This window comes from Chiloscyllium plagiosum, chromosome 12 (assembly GCF_004010195.1).
Source record: "Chiloscyllium plagiosum isolate BGI_BamShark_2017 chromosome 12, ASM401019v2, whole genome shotgun sequence".
Classification (NCBI taxonomy): Eukaryota; Metazoa; Chordata; class Chondrichthyes; order Orectolobiformes; family Hemiscylliidae; genus Chiloscyllium; species Chiloscyllium plagiosum.
This window is the reverse complement of record NC_057721.1, coordinates 53,770,504-53,788,349: the sequence shown is the minus strand read 5'-3', so window position 1 is coordinate 53,788,349 and position 17,846 is coordinate 53,770,504. Positions and strand designations below refer to the sequence as shown.

The window sequence follows — 17,846 nt, the reverse complement described above, 5'->3', positions numbered from 1 at the left end:
TTAAGTGTATAAGTCCTGCTAAGATTTGCTTTCCCAAAATGCAGTACCTTGCATTTATCTGAATTAAACTCCATCTGTCACTTCTCAGCCCATTGGCCCATCTGGTCCAGATCCTGTTGTAATTTGACGTAACCCTCTTCACTGCCCACTACACCTCCAATTTTGGTGTCATCTGCAAACTTACTAACTGTACTTCTTATGCTTGCATCCAAATCATTTATGTAAATGACAAAAAGTAGAGGACCCAGCACTGATCCTTGTGGCACTCCACTGGTCACAGGCCTCCAGTCTGAAAAACAGCCCTCCACCACCACTCTCTGTCTTCTACCTTTGAGCCAGTTCTGTATCCAAATGGCTAGTTCTCCCTTCATTCCATGAGATCTAACCTTGCTAATCAGTCTCCCATAGGGAACCTTGTTGAACGCCTTACTGAAGTCCATATAGATCACATTTACTGCTCTGCCCTTATCAATTTTCTTTGTTACTTCCTCAAAAAACTCAATCAAGTTTGTGAGACATGATTTCCCACGCACAAAGCCAGCTTCTTTTATTCATTCATGGTACCTGGGCATTGCTGACTAGCCAGTGTTTGTTGTCCATCCCGAGTAGCCCTTGAGAAAGTGGGAGTGAGCTGCTGCCTTCTTGTATTGCTGCAGTCCATGTGCTGGGGAGGACATGGCCTGGTAGTAATATCATGAGACTATTAATCCAGAAACTCAGTCAATGTTCTGGTAGTCCAAATCCTGCCATGGCAGATGGTGGAGTTTGAATTCAATTAAAACAAAATATCTGGAATTAAGAATCCACTGATAACCATTGTCAATTGTCAGGAAAAGCCCACCTGGCTCATTAATGTCTGTCAGGGAAAGAAATCTGCCATCTTCATATAGTCTGGCCTATATGTGACCCCAGACCCACAGCAATGTGGTTGAGTCTCAAGTGCCCCCTGAAATGGCCTCGCAAGTCTCTCAATTGTGTTAATTGCTGAGCCACATAACCTGATGATTGCTATTTTCTGATTATTTGATATTGGGGAATAGATTATGTTTGACAATGGATCACAGATTATTCACAACTGATATTACATTGTTACCTCACAATCCTTTCTTAAACTGTCCAGCAGAACGATTTATCTTAGCCTGCTTGGCCCACCCTCCTCATTCCTGAAGAAGGGCTTATGCCCGAAACGTCGATTCTCCTGCTCCTTTGATGCTGCCTGACCTGCTGCGCTTTTCCAGCAACACATTTTTAAGCTATATTCTATGAAACTAATGATCATAGATTTTTGAGCAACAAACTAACATTCTAGCATTGCATTGCTGTCTTTTCATGCAACACCAATGGTGAAGGGACTGCCATCTCCAACACAACTTATTCTCAGAAGGCAAAAGTGAATGAATGTGCCCAGCAACCAATTGTCCATCCATTCCGAGACACAGGTATTTTTCTTCAGAGATGGGGGGAATGAAAGAGATACGTGATGATGACTAGGTAGAGGATTATTATTCTGAGGAAGAGTCACTCAACCTGAAATGTTAACTGTGATTTCTCTCCACAGATGCTGCTAGACCTGCTGAGCTTTTTCAGCAAATTTGTTTTTTGTGAGAGAATTACTTTCCACTGGGCAAAGAGTGTGAACCAGAAAAATAAATACAGCAAACTTTGTCTTAATCAGCACTTTACAAACGGAGATAAACTCTTGAGAAACCAGCAGAAATTATACAGCTCAAGCACAGCAAACCTTTTTGTATTTTCACAATCTCCATAATGTCAGTTGAGGGTGTGAGTGAGAAGACTCTCTGCATTATTATTTCAGTGATTTATGCTGTAAATAAAGGATAACAGTGATGTGTATAACCCCTGCATTACATTTCTATTACTGAGCACGTGCTTTTACATTGATTATGTGGACCTCTTGATCAACCAGTACACTTCTAGTCCCATTGGTGTCGGTTCATAAAAGATTTGCTGTACATATATTAGGATACCAGTACAATTTTATGTCATATGCAATAAGCCCTCATCATTTGAAGTTGCTCCTGATCATGGTGAAGATACAGAAGACAGCTCAGACCAAAGAGCAACACATGAATTAGGCATGAAGAGAGTGATCTGACAATGATGATTGTTCAGTGGTGTTGAGTCTCAGCAGCAGCGAGAAAACTAAGGTGTTGACCAAAAGCAGCTGTGAACAACATATTCGCCTGCAGATAGACACATAATCAACAGAACAGAATGCATTGTCAAACCTCCAAACATGGAAGTTTCAATTGTTAGCCTTATAACCTCTGTTTTACCAGGTTTTATAATTATTGAATTGACCCCAGTTTTGTATGTAGAACTATATATATCTGCTTGGAATAAGTTTTTGAAGTTTTTGAAAAACCCAGGATGTGGAACTTTCCAATAATCCTAGTTACCAAAGTGCTCACAACCTCTGAGACGGATTAGATTAGGGAGTTAGAAAGGAATCTTAAATCATGGAAGAAAGAAGTCTCACGGGTCCAACATAGATTCATGAAAGTAAAAACTTTAATCTCGATGCTCCAAGATACAAAATGTTTGGCAGAGCAAAATTAAACAACAATGTAATGTAATGGATGTTTTTGATGAAAATCCAATAACCTTTGTTTTTAGCCCCATTCACACAAAAGCAAACAGAGTTAAATGATATGTAAAAGAAAATAACAAACCTGGCCAATTATTTAAGCAGTTTTCATGATGTATTGTTCCACAGGCAGAGGTTATTTTTTGGTTGCTTTTCTGAAGACATCATTTAGAGCCACCTTTTCAGTTCACATCAGCAATATTCATTACTTAGTTTCTATTCTCTTAGCATCTAATGGCTGATAACAGGAGGTTAGGGAAGGAGGGTGCAAATCTTCATGCTGTAGTATCGACAGCCAAATTCTTGTCTATCAGAAACATAGACCAAAACCAGTTCAAACCTCTTCAGCCCTTCCCCCTGTTTGACCATCATGCTGATTCCTAGACTTGCTGGCATCAATTCCAATGAACTGACCTCATTAATGTCCAAACATCTACCATTTTCTTCAATATATAGCTTTCCCCTACTATTGAAGAGTCAAGAGAATTTCTTAATCAAGTCCAAACCTGCAACTAACTGCCAGGCTTGGCCTTACAAACAAACACCACTTTGGTTGTCCCTTTTATTTAACACAGATGTTGCTCACAGTCCCAGGGTCATTTTTAGCTTACAGTTCACAGTTCAAGCCAAAATTGGTCAAATAATAAAGTAACAATAAAGAAATATCAGCGAGTGTTCTGACGCCAGCACCCAATGTTTGTGTTTTGACTTGAAGCACGTGGAACCGATCTTTGTATTTTGAAAAAAGATGTGCTGCTATCATCTTTGGAGTGATGTTTCTGTGAGGCCCTAACATACAAGTGAGCGAAATACCTTACAGTGACCTGTGGTAGGGATTACATACCGTGTCTTCACAGAACTCTACACACACACACACACCAGTTGTTCATTGGTGACGTTAGCTGATCAGCTCAGACCATCAACACTCATAGGATCGCCAGTTTAACCAAGAATTCCCATTGAGTTGTGAGTATTAATGGTGACATTACCTGCATTAATGGCACAATCACCAGTATTATTGGCATCAACACCAATAATCGTGACAGTGCCAGCAGTATTGACATACCATTGTTCTGACGTCCTCACATTCTGATCACTTAATCTAAACTATCAACATCCTTTCTCCCTTGGTAGTCCAAACCCACCCGCTGCCCCCCCCCCCCAACTATTGCATAATGCAGGCCCTGCCACCCTTCAAGTCAGCTCTGATGAAGAACCATCTATACTTGAGACGTCAGTTTGCTTTCTGCCCATGAATGCTGCCTGATCTGCTGTGATATCCAGCACTTTTTTGTTTTCAGTGTCAGCTGTATTGCTGGTAACATTGACAGTTTTCCTGGCATTTGCTACTTGCGAACGGGCTTTCAAATACAACAGATTGCAGTCAATTACTGGGGCCAAATTTTACTTATAAAGTCATAGAGTCATAGAGATGTACAGCACGGAAACAAACCCTACAGTCCAACCCATCCATGCCGACCAGATATCCCAACCCAATTTAGTCCTACCTGCCAGCACCCGGCCCATATCCCTCCAAACCCTTCCTATTCATATACCCATCTAAATGCCTTTTAAATGTTGCAATTGTACTCGCCTCCACCACTTCCTCTGGCAGCTCAGTCCATACACGCAACACGCTCTGCGTGAAAGATTTGCCCCTTAGGTCTCTTTTATATCTTTCCCCTCTCACCCTAAACATATGCCCTCAAGTTCTGAACTCCCCAACTCCAAGGAAAAGACTTTGTTGATTTATCCAATCCATGCCCTTTATGATTTTATAAACCTCTATAACGTCACCCTCAGCCTCCGACGCTCCAGGGAAAACAGCCCCAGCCTGTTCAGCCTCTTCCTGTAGCTCAAATCCTCCAACCCTGGCAACATCCTTCTAAATATTTTCCGAAACCTTTCAAGTTTCACAACATCTTTCCGATAGGAAGGAGACCAGAATTGCACGCAATATTCCAACAGTGGCCTTACCAATGTCCTGTACAGCCGCAACATGACCTCCCAACTCCTGTACTCAATACTCTGACCAATAAAGAAAGGAACACCAAATGCCTTCTTCACTATCCTATCTACCTGCGACTCCACTTTCAAGGAACTACGAACCTGCATTCCAAGGTCTCTTTGTTCAGCAACACTCCCTAGGACCTGACCATTCAGTGTATAAGTCCTGCTAAGATGTACTTTCCCAAAATGCAGCACCTCACATTTATCTAAATTAAACTCCATCAGCCACTCCTCAGCCCAGTGGCCCATCTGATCAAGATCCCATTGTAATCTGAGGTAATCTTCTTCGCTGACCATTACACCTCCAATTTCGGTGTCATCTGCAAACTTACTAAATATACCTCTTATGCTCACATCCAAATCATTTAGATAAATGATGAAAAGCAGTGGACCCAGCACTGATCCTTGTGGCACTCCACTGATCACAGGCCTCCATTCTGAAAAACAATCCTCCATCACCACCCTCTCTCTTCGACCTTTGATCCAGTTCTGTATCCAAATGGTTAGTTCTCCCTGTATTCCATGAGATCTAACCTTGCTAATCAAAGTTTGTGCAAAGATTTGTAGCTCGGGTGCTCGTTGTTGTGGTTCTATTCGCCGAGCTGGAAGTTTTTGTTGCAAACGTTTCGTCCCCTGGCTAGGCAACATCATCAGTGCTTGGGAGCCTCCTGTGAAGCACTTCTTTGATGTTTCCTCTGGTGTTTATAGTGGTCTGTCCCTGCCGCTTCCGGTTGTCAGTTTCAGCTGTCCACTGTAGTGGTTGGTATATTGGGTCGGCTAGTTGATGTTCATGTATGCGGATTGTTAGCTTGCTCCAACATGAGCAAGACGAATGTAGTGTACAAAATTCCATGCAAGGACTGCATTAAACACTATATAGGACAAACAGGAAGACAGCTAACAATCCGCATTTAGCAAGGAGGCTCCCAAGCACTGATGATGTCACCTAGCCAGGGGACGAAATGTTTGCAACAAAAACTTCCAGCTCGGCGAACAGAACCACAACAACTTGCTAATCAGTCTCCCATGGGGAACCTTGTCGAATGCCTTACTGAAGTCCATATATATCACATCTACCACTCTGCCCTCATCAATCCTCTTTGTTACTTCTTCAAAAAGCTCAATCAAGATTTGTGAGACATGATTTCCCACTCACAAAGCCATGTTGACTATCCCGAATCAGTCCTTGCCTTTCCAAATGCATGTACAACCTGTCCTTTTTGATTTCTTCCAACAACTTGCCCACCACTGACATCAGGCTCACTGTTCTATAGTTCCCTTTCTTAAACCATGTTAGCAACCTCCAGTCTTCCAACACCTCACTTATGACTATCGGTAATACAAATATCTCAGCAAGGGGCCCAACAATCACCTCCCTAGCTTCCCAAAGACATCTAGGGTATACCTGATTGGGTACTGGGGGATTTATCCACCTTTATGCATTTCAAGACATCCAGAACGTCCTCCTCTGTAATATGGATATTTTTCAAGATGTCACCATCCATTTCACTACATTCTATATCTTCTATGTCCTTTTCCAAAGTAACCACTGATGGAAAATACTCATTTACTATCTCCCCCATCACCTGCGGCTCCACACAAAGGCTGCCTTGCTGATCTTTGAGAGGCCCTATTCTGTCCCTAGTTATCTTTTTGTCCTTAATGTATTTGTAAAAACCATTTGGATTCTCCTTAATTCTATTTGCCAAAGGTATCTCATGTTTGCCCTTTTTGCCCTCCTGATTTCGCTCTTAAGTATTCTCCTACTGCCTTTATACTCTTCTAAGGATTCACTCGATCTACCTGACATATGCTTCCTTCTTTTTCTTAACCAAACCCTCAATTTCTTTAGTCATCCAGCATTCCCTACACCTACCAGTCTTTCATTTCACCATAACAGGAATATCCTGTCTCTGGACCCTCTTTATTTAATTTCTGAAATCTTCCCATTTTCCAGCCGTCCCTTTACCTGCAAACGTCTGCCCCCAAATGGCTTTTGAAATTTCTTGTCTAATACCGTCAAAATTGCCCTTTCTCCAGTTTAGAACTTCAACTTTTAGATCTGGTCTATCCTTTTTCATCACCATTTTAAACGAATAGAATTATGATATCTGGCCCCAAAGTACACCCCCACTGACACCTCAGTCACCTGCCCTGCCTTATTTCCCAAGAATAGGTCACAATTTGCACCTTCTCTAGTAGGTACATCCACATACTGAATCAAAAAATTTTCTTGTGCACATTTAGCAAATTGCTCTCCATCGAAAGCACTTTCATCTATGATAGCATGGTGGCTCAGTGGTTAACACTGCTGTCTCACAGTGCCAGGATCCTGAGTTTGATTTCTACCTTGGTTAACTGTCTGTGTGGAGTTTGCACATTCTCCCCATATCTGCGTGGGTTTGCTCTGGATTCCTCCCACAATCCAAAGATGTGCAGGTTAAGTGAATTGGCCATGCTAAATTGCCTATAGTGTTAGGTGCATTAGGGGTAAATGTAGGGGTGGGTTACTCTTTGGAGGGTCAGTGTTGGGCTGAAGGGCCTGTTTCCACACTGTAGGGAATTCTAATCTAATTTAAACCCTTAACACGATGGCAGTCCCAGTCTATGTTTGGAAAGTTAAAATCTCCTACCATAACCACTCTATTATTCTTACAGATAACTGAGATCTCCTTACAAATCTGTTTCTCACTTTCTTGCTGACTATTAGGGGATCCAGAATATAATCCCAATAAGGTGATCATCCCTTTCTTATTTCTCAGCTCAACTCAAATAACTTCCCTGGATGTATTTTTGGGAATATCGTGCCTTAGTACAGCTGTAATGCTATCCCTTATCAAAAACACCATTCCCCCCCCCCCCCCCCCCCCCCGCTGTTGCCTTCCTTTCTGTTCTTTCTGCAGCATTTGTATCTCGGAATTTTAAGCTGCCAGTCCTGTCTCTGGACTCTCTTTATTTAATTTCTGAGGTCTTCCCATTTTCCAGCTGTCCATCTGCTGCCCAATCGGCTTTTGAAAGTTCTTGCCTAATACCAACAAAATTAGTCTTTCTCCAGTTTAGAACTTCAACTTTTAGATCTGGTCTATCCTTTTCCATCACTATTTTACAATGAATAGAATTATGGTCGCTGGCCCCAAAGTGCTTCCCCACTGACATGGCACCCCTGAGCCATGTTTCTGTAATTGCTATGTTCCGAACAATGCCCTGAGTTCATCTATTTTCCCTGTTAGGCCACTTGCATTGAAATAAATGCAGTTTCGTTTATCAGTCCTACCTTGTTCTCTGCTTTGTCCCTGCCTGCCCTGACTGTTTGACTCGTTCCTTTTCTCAACTGTACCAGTCTCAGATTGGGAGCTATATCTGCATAAGGCACGGATCATACATTAATGCACATATGATGCTTGAAGATTATCAAATTTACATTTATAATCACTTCAGTTACAAACCTAAAGAAAAAATGATTAGAAAATCACTGGAAGAAAATATTTTGCAAATTATGAAAAGGATCTCAACTGGTTCACTCATCATAAAAGCTCAAGGTAAATAAGCCAAATAAATGAAAATACTCTTCACTGAATTGTTTAGGCTGTCATTTTTCCCACAAACCTTGACTGAAAAGACAGCAGCGAGACCGTCCACCCAAAATCCAGTTGTCTGCAGTCATTTTACACTGAATGGAGATGAATTTTCAATCTGATTGGTCAGCAGCTCTGTAGTTTCAGCAGTTCCAGATGAAGCAATGACCATTGCAAGGACTACAGGCAATCCCAATCAGAGCTCTGATGAACAGTCATTTAGACTTGAAATGTTTGTTTACTGTCTCTCCATGGATGCTGCCTGACCCAGTGTGATCTCCAGCATTTGCTTTTCAGTCAGAAATTGTGCTGTGAAGAGCACGTAAGGAGCCTACAAAGGGATATCAATAGCTTAAGTGAGTGGACAAAGATCTGTCAAATAGAGTACAATATGGGAAAGTCAAATTGCCCATTTGGCAGAAAGATAATAGATGCATACAGTATGGAAACGGACACCTCAGCCTAAGTTGTCCAGAATGACTAGATATCCTAACCTAATCTAGTCCCATTTACCAGCATTTGGCCCATATCCCTCTGTATCCATCTTATTCATATACCCATCCAGATGCCTTTTAAATGTTATAATTATACCAGCCTCCACCATTTCTTCTGGCAGCTCATACCATACATGCATCACTGTCTGCATGAAAAAGTTGCCCCTTAGATCCCATTAAAACTTTCCCCCTCTCACTTTAAACCTTTTCCCTCCAGTTTTGGAATCCCTACCATGAGAAAAATACCTTGGCTGTTCATCGCATCCATGCCCCTTATGATATCATTAACCCATATAAAGTCAGGCCCTCAGCCTGATTTGCCTTAGAAAAATGCAACACCTCACATTTATCTAAAGTAAATTCCACCTGCCACTCCTCAGTCCTTCAACCCCATCTGATCAAGGTCCTGCTACACTCTGAGATAACCTTCTTCTATATCCACAACACCACCAATTTTGGTGTAATCTGTAAACTTACTAACCGATTATCTAAGTGGTGAGAGGTTGCAGAGCTCTGAGATATAGACATGATCATGGAAGGTTACTCTGTAGGTACATAAATAATCAGGAAAATTATTATAATGCTATATTCTATTGTGAGGGAATTGAATACAACAGTTGAGAAGTAATGCCAGGACTGGAGGATTTTTTTCACTAGATCATAGAAGGTTGAGGGGTGACCTCATAGAGGTTTATGAAATCATGAGGGGCATTGATAAGATGAACAGCAAGAGTCTTTTCCCGAGGCTGGGTGACATATTTTTAAGCTGAGAGAAAGATATAAAAGGGGCATAAGGCCCAACATTTTTACACAGAGAGTGTTTTGTGCGTGGAATGAACTGTCAGATGCAGTGATGTATACAGGGACAGTTATTATGTGAAAAAGACATTTGGATCAGTTCATTAATAGGAAAGTTTTGGAGGGATATGGGACAAACAGGTGGGTTAATTTAGTTTGGGAACATGGTTATCATGGACTAGTTGGAGTGAAGGGTCTGTTTCTGAGCTTTATTACTTTCTGACTCTATGACTGAACAGCTTAGATCTGATCCATTAGCCATGAGATTGCTTAGCATTGTCTATCATTTGCTATTTATGCTGTTTGGCATTTAAGTAGTCCAGTTTGGTAGCTTCACCAGGTTCACACCTCATCATTGGGTATGCCTGGTGCTGCTCTTGTCATGCCCTCTTGCACTCCCCATTGAACCAAGATTGATCCCCTGGCTTGATGGTAATGGTTGAGTGGGGGACATGCCAGGACATGAGGTTGCAGATTGTGCTGGAGTGCAATTCTGCTGCAGTTGATGGCTCACAATGCCTCATAGATGCCTAGTCTTGAGTTGCTTGATCTGTTTGAAGTCTGTCCCATTTGTCATGGTGGTAGTTCAACACTGAGGAAGTTAGAAAGCCACAAGGGATCAGTTCCATGTTTTACTTCTCGTTCAAGGCACATTGAGGACTCAAGGGTTAAACATTCCACTGCCAAAAAGACTCACTGCAGTATCAATTGGAAGCCTGTCCTCTTACAATATAGACAGAACATCTCAGTAGGGGGGAGGCTGACAGTATCCCAAAAGAGGATCCTAGTGGAGACACACATGTCGATTCCCCCTGTAGCCTCAGACAGAAATATTTGTCCTTCCTAGACAAGACTGATAGCCATGGCCACAACCTTGTTAAACTGCCTCCCGCTCCCATTGTCTTACTTCCCCTCCACCGTGGGCGGCATGGTGGCACAGTGGTTAGCACTGCTGCCTCACAGCACCAGAGACCCGGGTTCAATTCCCCCCCGCCTCAGGCGACTGACTGTGTGGAGTTTACACATTCTCCCCGTGTCTGCGTGGGTTTCCTCCGGTTTCCTCCCACAGTCCAAAGATGTGCAGGTCAGGTAAATTGGCTGTGCTAAATTGCCTGTAGTGTTAGGTGAAGGGGTAAATGTAGGGGTATGGGTGGGTTGCGCTTTGGCGGGTCGGTGTGGACTTGTTGGGCGGAAGGGCCTGTTTCCATACTGTAAGTAATCTAATCTAATATTAGATGCGTAAGTATGTGAATCCCCCACTTACAGCAGGTAAAACCCATTTGTCTTAATCTCTTCTCATCAATACAAAATCATGAAGAATATGATGATCAGTTCCTGTAATCCATTCTCACGTTATCACAGGACATCGACATTCATCAGGCTTTGTAAATTCATAATTATCTACTTTAAACTATGTAATGACAATCGATCATGTGACTGATAATCCTTTTGTTTAATCCGTATATAAAAACTGCCTTTGCGTGTGGGGCAGACATTCGTGTGGAAGTGTCACCAAAAGTAGACACACAACAACTTTTGAGGACATTGAGAATCTCTTGCCGGCTGTCCAATAATAAAGCAGCTGGTGTTGTACTGACACTTGTGTCTTCCAGGCATTAACAACACCATATAATGGACGGTATTCTCAATGTGAAGTCTGGATCTTCCCTCCACAATGACTGTGCAGTGATCACTCTTACTGATCCAGTCATGGACAGATGCCTTTACAGCTGACAGACTGGTAAAGACAAGGTCAAGTATACTATTTTCTCTTGATGGTTTTCTCACCACTGTTGCAGACCTAGTCTATCAGCTTTGTCATTTAGGATCCGACCAGCTCAATCATTAGTACTGCTGTCAAGCCACTCTTGATGGTGGATATTGAAATGCCCCACCCAGAGTACATTTAGTACCCTAGACACTCTCAGTGTTTCCTCCAAGTATTGTTGTTGTACATGGAGGAGTACTGATTCGTTAGTGGAGGGAAGGTGATATGTGGTAACCAGTGGGAGATTTCCTCACTCATGTTTAACTTCATGGGGTCTGGAGTCAATGTTGAGCACTCCCTGTGCAACTCCCTCTGGCTGTACACCATTGTGTGGCCACCTCTGCTGGGTCTGTCAGCTGGTGGCACAGAACATATCTGGGGATGAGGATGGTGGTGTCTGGGATATTGTCTGCAAGATATGATTCCATGATTATGATTATGTCCAGCTGTGGCTTGATGAGTCTGTGAGACAGCTCTCCCAACTTTGCACTAGCCCCCAGATGTTTGTAAGGAGGACTTTGGCTTTTTCTATGTTTGCATCGTCATTGGTTGGTCCAGTTTCACATCTTTGAGACTTCAAAGCTGCTGATACAAGTGAATGACCTGCTAGGCCATTTCAGAGGGCTGTTGAGAGTCAACCACATGGCTGTGGATCTGGAGTCACAGGTAGAGCAGACCAGGTAAGGATGGCAGGTTTCTGGTCTGTGTTTCTTTAAGGTGAATACTTTTAAGGCAAAAGTAGATAATTTATTGATTACTAAGAGAATGAATGATTCTCAGGAGTATACAGAAATGTGGAGTTCATATTAAAATCACTTCAGCCATGATCTTATTGAATGGCAGAGGATGCTACAAGGCGCTGCAAATCCTCTTCCAAGGATGTCTACCTTGAAGACGTTCTCCTCCTCCCTCTACAAGGATCTCCCTCTCACTGCACCCCCCAGGTCATCTCCTCTGCCCTGAAGCTCTTCAGCCACATCCTGAAACAGACTCGCTACCACAGCCACATCTCCTTCCTCAGTGCCTGCCTATGGAATCAACAGATTCCACATGGACTCCAGACTACATTCAGACCAACACAATTTGGATCTGAACAGGACAACCGTTACAGACTACAAATTCAAAACCTCCAGCAACAGTTCGCCTTCTGGATCCTCCACTCCACACTCACAGCCAAGCGCCGCCACCTAATCTCTCTGCAGTCAGCCCTGCCTCAACTGAGGGCCGCACTCTGTCAGGACTGCAAAGGGCCCCTGCTGTATTACATCCTCAGAAGAATTCACACACTTCACAAACGCTCTTTCTACACCACATCGGACATCAAAAACTGTAAGTACAACAAACCTTCATGTCCTCACCTCAATAATCGACATTCCTCGACCATTCCAGAAGCTTCCCCAGCCTCTGGAACTGCTTGGCCGCCAACACCACGGGGCCGTGCCAGCCATCATTACTGCAGTGAATGATGATATCATTTCTGTCCCTACTGCTCAACAGCCTGCAGCCACAGCTGATCATGCCACTTCTGCTACCACCGGCCAGACAACAGCAGCTGCAACCGTTGGCCAGACAACTGCCGCCTCTCCTGCTATGAGATCCGCTGCCGCCGAGACCAACGCTAGGCTCAACCGGAACGACACTTCCACTTCCTCTGTTGCCTCTGCCGCTGCTGCAGCCACTTTCGCCCCCTCCGACATCACTTCCGCTACACGTTCCACTACTTCCACCACCTTGGTTGCCACTGCCTCAGCCCCAGCCACATCACCAACACCACATTTCGCAACTTCCACCCCCCTTATTATCGCTAGTGCAGCCCCCAATGTCATCGCTGATGCTATGCGTTCCACCACTTCTGCCCCGGCAGCTGCTGCCGCCCCACAAATGCCACTCACCTGAACACCACCGACATGCCTCCTCCCCTGCTGATCCCACAGTCACCACACCCGCTCCCCACCCCCACCCCCGATGCCCAGGTGAGCATCACTTCTGTAAATAACATCATCCCGGGTATATCTACTACCACTCCCACTCCAGTTACAGTCTCCACTCCAATTCCCAGCTCCTGCCCTATACCAGCTCCTAGCTCCCAGCCCTGCTGAGTTTTCACCATTCCCCCAGACCTCCTCCTCACTGAGGATGAATGATCAGTCCTCAGCAAAGGCCTTACTTTCATCCCCCTCCACTCACACATTAACAAATTCAATACGCATTGTGACATCGAATACTTCTTCCGCTTACTTTTTCCATCAAGATGCCCACTCACCTTCCGAGGACCCCTTCTCCCGCCTCCAACACATCGCCCACCTGGACACCCCGTGCTGGTCTGTTACTTGCCCTCGACCTTTTTATTTCCAGTTACCACTGGGACATTGACAACCTCAACCTGTCCAACCCCCTCCCCCACTCCAGCCTCTCACCCTCACATCACGCAGCCCTCCGCTCCCTCTGCTCCAACCCCAACCTCATCATCAAACCAGTGGGCAAGGTGTGGGGTGTGCAGTGATAGTTTGGATCACTGACCTGTACATTGTTGAAACCAGGGTCCAAATTGAAGACACCTCCTTCTATTGTCCCCTCGACCATGACCTCAACCCCCATCACCAAACCACCATTTCCCAGATCTTACACAACCTCATCAACCCAGGGGATCTCCCACCCACAGCTTCCAATATCATAGTTTGGGGACTCTACACTGCCTACCTCCTACCCAAGATCCACAAGCCTGACTACCCTGGCCAACCAATCGACTCAGCCTGCTCTTGCCCCACTGAATTCATCTCCACATATCTCAATACAGTCCTAACCCCTCTGGTCCAGGAACTCCTCACAAACATTCGCGACACCACTCACACCCTCTACCTCTTCCAAGACTTTCATTTTCCTGACCCCAGGCCTCCTCTTCACCATGGACATCCAGTCCCTATACACATGCATCCACCATGACCAGGGCCTCCAAGCCCTCTGTTTCTTCCTCTCCTGATGTCCCCACCAGTACCCTTCCACTGACACTCTAATTTGTTTGGCTGAACTGGTCCTCACACTCAACAATGTCTCCTTTGAATCCTCCGACTTCCTCCAAATGAAAGGAGTAGCCATGGGCATCCGCTTGGGCCCCATCTATACCTGTCTCTTTGTCGGTTACGCGGTACAGTCTATCTTCTGTAGTTACACCAGCACCATTTCCCACCTTTTCCTCCACTACATTGATGACTGCGTCGGCGCCACCTCGTGCTCCCGCGAGGAGGTTGAACAGTTCATCAACTTCACCAACACATTCAACCTAGACCTTAAATTCATCTGGACCATCTCAGACACCTCCCTCCCCTTCCTGGACTTCTCCATCTCCATCAATGGTGACTGAATAAACACTGACATTTTCTACAAACACATTGACTCCCATAGCTACCTGGATTACAACTTCTCCCACCCAGCCTCTTGCAAAAATGCTATCCTGTATTCCTAATTTCTCCACCTCTGTCATATCTGCTCCCAGCAGGACTAGTTCCACCACAGAACACACCAGATGGCCTCCTTCTTAAAGACTGCAATTTCCCCTCCCACGTGGTTGATGATGCCCTCCAGTGCAATTCATCCACTTTCCGCATCTGTGCCCTCAAACCCCATCCCTCCAACCGCAGCAAGGTCAGAAACATCCTGGTGCTCACCTTCCACCAAACCAACCTTCGTATACATCACATCATCCTCTGCCATTTCCGCCACCTACAAACAGACCCCATCATCAGAGATATATTTCACTCACCCCACCATCCGCTTTCCATAAAGACTATTCCCTCTATGACTCCCTCATCAGGTCCACGCCCTCCAACAATTCACTCTCCCCTCCTGGCACCTTCCCCTGCCACTGCAGGAATTGCATAACCTGCACCCACGCGTCCCCCCTCACCTCTGTCCAAGGACCCAAAGGAGCCATCCACATTCATCAAAGTTTCACCTCCATTTCCACACATGTCATTTACTGTATCCGTTGCTCCTGATGTGGTCTCCTCTACATTGAGGAGGCAGGATGCCTACTCACAGAGTGCTTTAGAGAACATCTCCGGGATATCTGTACCAATCAAGCCTACCACCCCATGGCCGAACTCTTCAACTCCACCTCCCACTCTGCCAAGGACATGCAGGCCCTGGGCATCCCCCATCACCACTTGCTAACCACCCAATGCTTGGAGGCAGATCACCTCATCTTCCGCCTTGGGACCCTCCAATCCCATGGCATCGATAAGGATTTCATCAGTTTCTTCATTTCTCCTCCCCCCACCTTATCCCTGTTCTAACCTTCCAGCTCAGCACTGTCCTCATGACATGTCCTACTTGTCCATCTTCCTTCCCATCTATCCTCTCCAGCCTCCCCTCCAACTTATCACCATTACCCCCACCTCCATCCAACTATCACACTCTCAGCTATCTTCCCCCCAGCCCCACTCCCTTCCCATTTATCTCTCCACCCGGCAGGCTCCTAGCCTCATTCCTGATGAAGGGCTTTTGTCCGAAACATCAATATTCCTGCTCCTCAGATGCTAACTGACCTGTTATGCTTTTCCATCACCACACTCTTGACTCTAATCTCCAGCATCTGCAGTCCTCACTTTCACTTACTCTTGTTCCTTGTCGAACAACATTGTTTCAGCCACCAAAGCGCATGTGCAATGACATTAAAGCATTCATGTCGAAGGTCAGCCTCCTGTTCCATTGTCTTCTGTGTGCTCCTGTTCAGCATATGATCCAGTCCAGCACTATAGGTGGGCCTCATTTGGGCCAGGAGGTGATGGCTTAGAAACCAACATGATCTGACTTTGCACAAAGAATATCGTGTGACTGGTCATTGTTCCTTACCTGAATCTTCCTCTTTGGCCAGCCCATGAATACATTGCACACATGGATCTTAGCCAAGTGATCTTTAGACAATTCAAGCTCATAAACTTGACATGACTTTGGAAGCAATATTTGTATATGATGGGTGGAGTAGGCAGTGAACTAGAGTCTACAAGTTTATGAGTCTTATGTTGCTGCGCATTATGATTTATGATTTTATTGCCATGTGTATTTTACAGTGATAAAAACAGCAAAATAAAAAGGAAAGCTTTTCCATTTTCTCCATGATCCGGTGCCATTTTAAATATATTTAGGAATTTTTAAAAAATATATGGCTTAAAGAAAAAGTCCATCAGTCCTGAGCCAGCTTATTAACAATGCTCTCACCACCTCATTGACATCTACACTGGATCCTACTAACATTGAAGTTGCCAATCTTCAGGCACCATCTTTTACCAATGGGCCAATTCTCCTCCTCCACTGCCTCGCCACCACCTGTGCCAGACCCACCAATGTCAGAGTCACATCTCTTATCACTGGGCCTACCTCATCAATGCTGTTGTGATGACTTTCCACCACTGCTTCACCGCTGCCAGTGTTGGACCCAACCAATGACAAAGTCACCGATCCTCAGGTACCAACTTACCTCTCTGATGTCACTGTTGCTAGTGTAGCAGCTGCCAATTCCAGTGCTAGGTCCTATGCTCACCTGGACAAGAAAAAAGTTTGTGAAATATTGTAAGTTATGAAAGTTGATGGAATTCCCTTCATTTTTCCAGACACGCAGACTATTGGCGTTCCAACCACTACTGCTTCTGACGTCATAGGACAAAATTGAGCCCTCATCCATCCCAATGCACATCACCATGGAGGAAGGTCACTTTCGAAACACCAGAATCATAGAATCCCAACAGGATGGAAACAGCCCTTTCGGCCCAACTTGAGAATCCACAACTCCACACTGTCGCCTGAGGCTGGAATCAAACCGATGTCCCTGGCACTGTGAGGTAGCGGTGCTAACCACTGAGCTAACATGCCGCCCAGCAGACTTGAGAACTAGGTTCTCAAGTTAAAAGCAAAAAATGCTGGAAAGACCCAAAAAGTTTGACAGCATCTGTCGAGAGAGGAACAGAAGAGCTAGAAACAACCTGGCTTAATAGATCATATTTTGGTTTGTGTTGGTTTTAACAAAGTGGTCTCTTTTAAAACATAAGCACACATTGCTGCAGATTTTGAATGAACAATAATGCAGAAGTTTTCTTTTGCCACACAGTAGAAATACAAGCACATTAATCATAAAACATTCCTTCATAAATTGAAAAGAAAGAAAATATGCTTATATCATGCAAACCACAACCCTAGCACAGACTTGTACAATATAAGTGAAGGAGGAGAATTGGCCCAGTGGTAAAAGATGGTGCCTGAAGGGTGGCAACTTCAATGTTAGTTGGATCCAGTGTAGATGGCAACGAGGTGGCGAAGGCATTGTTGATGATGAGCTGGCTCAGGATTGATGGATTCTTTCTTTAAGCTTTATTTTTTATTTGTCAAATTCTTAAATCTGTTCAAAATGGCATTGGATCATGGAGAAAATGAGCTGGAAATGTGTTGCTGGAAAAGCGCAGCAGGTCAGACAGCATCCAGGGAACAGGAGAATCGACGTTTCAGGCATAAGCCCTTCTTCAGGAATGAGGAAAGTTTGTCCAGCAGGCTCAGATAAAAGTTAGGGAGGAGGGACTTGGGGGAGGGGCGTCGGAAATGTG

The 17,846-nt window shown here is 44.5% G+C and overlaps 1 pseudogene; it reads left to right on the top strand.

Annotated features, from left to right (window-relative positions):
• The first annotated feature begins 13,160 nt into the window (after nt 1–13,160).
• Nucleotides 13,161–17,846, top strand: part of LOC122555515 — a 130,223-nt pseudogene continuing 125,537 nt past the window's right edge.